Source organism: Peromyscus leucopus, chromosome 4 (assembly GCF_004664715.2).
Source record: "Peromyscus leucopus breed LL Stock chromosome 4, UCI_PerLeu_2.1, whole genome shotgun sequence".
NCBI lineage: Eukaryota > Metazoa > Chordata > Mammalia > Rodentia > Cricetidae > Peromyscus > Peromyscus leucopus.
In genome coordinates this window covers 113,170,645-113,175,174 of record NC_051066.1, presented here as the reverse complement: position 1 = coordinate 113,175,174, position 4,530 = coordinate 113,170,645, and positions in this window count along the sequence as shown.

The window sequence follows — 4,530 nt, the reverse complement described above, 5'->3', positions numbered from 1 at the left end:
TACCCTGCCCCCAACCCTAAACTTCTCCAGCCCAGGGGCTAGACTACCTTTCCCAGCTGCCCCTCTCTATACAATCTAGCCATTTTGGTACCTACCCCCCCCCTTTATCTACCCTTTATTCCCCTGGCTCTTGCCTCTCCCCTCTCTGATCTCCTCAAAGCTCGGCTCAGGGTCATGTTTATTTTGGACTCTCCCAGATGTCTCTGCTTCTGGCTATGCTCTCGATTTTATCTACAATAAACCTCCTCCACCTTACCTAGGAACAGTCAGATCCTTCCTTTTTATTTCCTTTTTTCACCCACATACCTCTTGACTAAATGGACTTAGGCCTGAATTTTTAAAATCCTGACAGTTAAATGTACTAAACATAGGTTCTATCTTAAATTCATTAAATAGGATATACATTTTATATGAAAAAATTAGAACCTATATTTAGGTTTGCCTAAAATCAGGACATCTGTAATAAGACATCTGTGGAGACAGAAAATGCCACAGTCTGTTAATTACCGCTTCTGTAAAACCCTATAGAGCTATTATCAGCCTTCTTATAAACAAAGGTGTCAATGTATAAATACTTATGTTTATAGAACTTTCTCTGCACATAAAATTTGCAGATAGATCACCTACTTATTTCTCAGTCATCTCACTGCCCACCAACAACCTGTTTTCACTAACATCATAAGCTTTATTTTTGTATCTGTATTTTCTAGTTTCCCTTCAGAGCATAATTTGGCAGAACAGATATAACTGAAGATAATGAAGTGATTACAATAGATTTCAGAAGTAGAAAAAAAAATGACATCAAGAGAAGCATAGAATAAAACTTATGCTTTGGCAACTGAATGGCTAGAACTTGACATGAAACAACTGCACCATTTTCATGGTACACAGTAGGTTATGAATGTGAAACGTTCTCCCTAGGGGCATGTGATCAAACACTTGGTCCCTCATTGGTGTGGCTGCTTTTGAAGGTTGTGATATCTTTAGAAAGTGGAGCCTTGCTTGGGAAAGTGGGTCACTGGGGGTGGACCTGGTCTTGCTTCCTCTCCAATCTCTGCTTCCTGACTGGGTGACATGTATCCATTCCCCTTACACTCATGTTGCTGTGCCATCCCTGTCATGAGAAACTGTGTCCTGTGTTACTCTGTAAGCCAAAATAAACCTTTCTTCCCCTAAGTGGTTTTTGTTGAGTATTTGGTCACAGCTGTGAGCACATTAACTAATACATAGTTTAATGTGAAGTTACCTTTATGTGTGCATGAAGCAATCTCTTTTTTATGAATCAATGTGTATGATTTGAGACCATTGTTCATTCCCTTTTCTAAATGATTCATAGTCTGAGTTAAACTAATGTCGAAAGAGAAGCACCTCTATGAAACTTAAATAACTTAACTTATGTATTACCATAAAAGAGTTGCATGAGCATACAGTCTTATTGTGATAATAACCTAACCAGGCAAATAAATGATTTAATCAAACATTTCTATGCTTTGCAAAATTAATGTAATTAATTTTTCGTTAATTGCAGGGGAGATGGGTGGGGCTTGAGATAGGTTCTTTTTATGTTCTCTAGGATGACCTGAACTCACAATTCCCCTGCCTCAGCCTGTCAACTGCTGGGATTGTGTGGGGAAGAGTTTTGGAGCCTTTAGGAGGTGGAGCCTTGCTGGGGAAAGTGCATCACTGTGTCAGAAATGAATTGTTAGAGTCTATTCTGTATGGGAAGTGCATAAAGCTTATCAAAGAGTCACAGATAAACAGGAGGCACTAGACTCCCCTTTCCCCTGGCTAGTGGCTAGCACCTGCTTGTCTCAGAATTCAGAGCTGAAAAATTGCAGGCTATCTGCTACATGACTAAGCCCACAATCAGGAAGAGAGGCTGTCTCAAGCCTAGGAATGTTCATTAGATCTGGCTTTGAGGCCTGAGAATTTGGGAAGGGGACTGTGCTAGAAAAACATGAAGATTGTGAGTCCCTAAAGCACTGGCCTGCAGCGGGGAAAGGACAGGAATTTCCCAAGATTAGGGATTTTAAAAACCACTGTCCTGGACCAAATAAGCACACCAGCCAACTTTTTACTTTCCTCTGGGCTGGCATCCCTTTCTGCAAAGTGGTGTATTAAAAACTCATTCATTTCCATGACCTGGGAGTGGGCTTTGAGAGTTCATAACCTCATCTGACTTTTAGTTCACTTCACATGTATGACTAAAGATGGGCTCTTTCTGTTTCCTGCTCTGGCTGCCTGCTGGCATGCCACCCATGCTATTATAGACTCTCTCTCTAGAATCATTAGCCAAAATAAACTTCTTTTTTTCCATGAGTTGCTTTTGGTCATGCTGTTTATAACAACAACAAAGAAGAAACATACAGAAATTGTTACCAAAAGCCATGAGATTATTGCCATGAAGAACCTAGCCATGTTGGTTTCAGAGGAAGGTAGGAAGCTTTGGAACTTTGGGCCAAAAAGGAAGTTGAATGCTACAAGGAGAGCTTAATGGGATATTCCATTAGGAGTCTGGCAGACAGTTATGTTGAGAGTAATGTGGAAGGTGTGGTTCAAAAGACTCTGGAGGGGACCAATATTACTAAATGGGCTAAAGGCCACTCATGTATGATATTTTGGCAAAGAAACAGGCTGTTCATTGGAAAAATAAGGTGGCCCTGGGGAAGACCCCTCTCAGCTAAACTTCCAACATGTGGAATAAAAATGCCTTAGGGTCACTTGCTCCTGGAAAGAGACTGCTTCAACACGCAGGAGCTGCTACTAATATGGTGGAAGGGGGCAGCAAAACTTGGCAGCCTCCTTCTCATGGTATTGGCTTTAGAGACATGAAAGATAAAAGATCGAGAGGCTTGTGGATTCTCCTCTATGATTCCAGAGGGCCACTGAGGGCAGGCCGTATGTGGCAGGGGAGTTTCTGAATGAAAGCCTGGAGAGGGCAGGAGGTTCTGAGAGACGGTTACACGAAGCTGTAAAGGTAAAGTCTTCATTACAGTGGAGACTCCAAGATGCTGGGGATTCCAGAGCCATGGTTTATTTACTAAGGAGAGCTGCATGCAGGAAATAGAACTAGCCCGGGTGTGTTATAGGCAGCTGAAGGGCCAGTGGAGCCATCTAAGACTTGTGAAACTGTAGTCCAAGATACTGGGCATAGAGCTAGCCATAGGAGTTGATGTTTTTTGTCTATCATTTCCTCACTATGCCCCCATTCCTCTTTTTGGGAATGGAATGTATAGTGTGTGCCACTGAGCATTGGAAGTATGTAATCTTGTTATTTATTTTGCAGGGAGTGAGAGTTAGAGATTACTTGGAAGGCTTTGGACTCTGGGCTTTTAAACAGTGTTAAAATTGTAAAAGATGGCTGAGTGTGGTGGTACACACCTTTAATCCCAGCACCCAGGGGCAGAAGCAGTCAGATCTGGATCCAGGCCAGCCTGGTCTGCAGAGAGAGTCAGAATTACAGGAAAGCCAGAATTACAAAGTCAAAACCTGTCTTGAACACCACCCCCAATCCAAACATACACACACAAAGATTGTTAAAGACTATTGGGACTTTTAAAGATTGAGTAAATGCATTTTGCATTATGATATAGCCATGATCCAGTGGAGGTGGCCAGGGAGTAGAATGCAGTAGTTTGAATAAGAAATGTCACCATTAGGTTCAAGTAGTTGAAAACGTGGTTCCCCATTGATTGTGCTATTTGAGGAGACAGTGCAGCCTTGCTAGAGGAGTATGTCACTGGGGGTAGGCTCTGAAATATTATAGCCTTGCAGAAGAGATGGCTCAGTGGTTAAGAGCACTAATTGCTTTTACAGAGGTTCAGAGGGTCTAGGTTCAAGTTTGGGTAGATCTGATGCCCTCTTCTGGCTTCTGTGGGCACTGCACATATGTGATACAGGCAAAGTGTGTGCACGCACACACACACACACACACACACACACACACACACACACACAGAGAGAGAGACAGAGACAGACAGACAGAGACAGACAGACAGATAGAGTGCTTTTGGCTGTGCCTGCTCCCATCATGCCTCCTGCTTGCATCATGCCTCCCCATTCTCTGAATAACTAATACATTGGTATGTTCCTATGATCCTAACATTCTTGATCCTTCGAATCCTTTGAGTCCTTCAAGTGATGACTGTATAATGAAAATGTAATACACATATATAATGGAGTTCCATTCAGCTGTAAAGAAAAATTAAATTATATTTGTGTGTAAATAGATGAAACTGAAAGATATACTGAGTAAGCAGCCCAGATCCAGAAAGACAAATCTCCTAGGTCCTTTTAGTCATTGCATTATTATGAATGGAATGCCCAGGATGAGATATAGATCTTTGAGGATGACGTACTGTGAGAGCTAAAGTTATGTTTTAAGTTTAGATTACTGTGCTTAAAACAAAAATGCCTCTAACCTATAAGCCCCACTTGCCCAAGGACAGGTAACTTCCTAAAACGCTGGGGGCTATTGTTCATTTAAGATAACAAACCACGTGTATCACTTCTGTAAACAAGGTTGGTTGC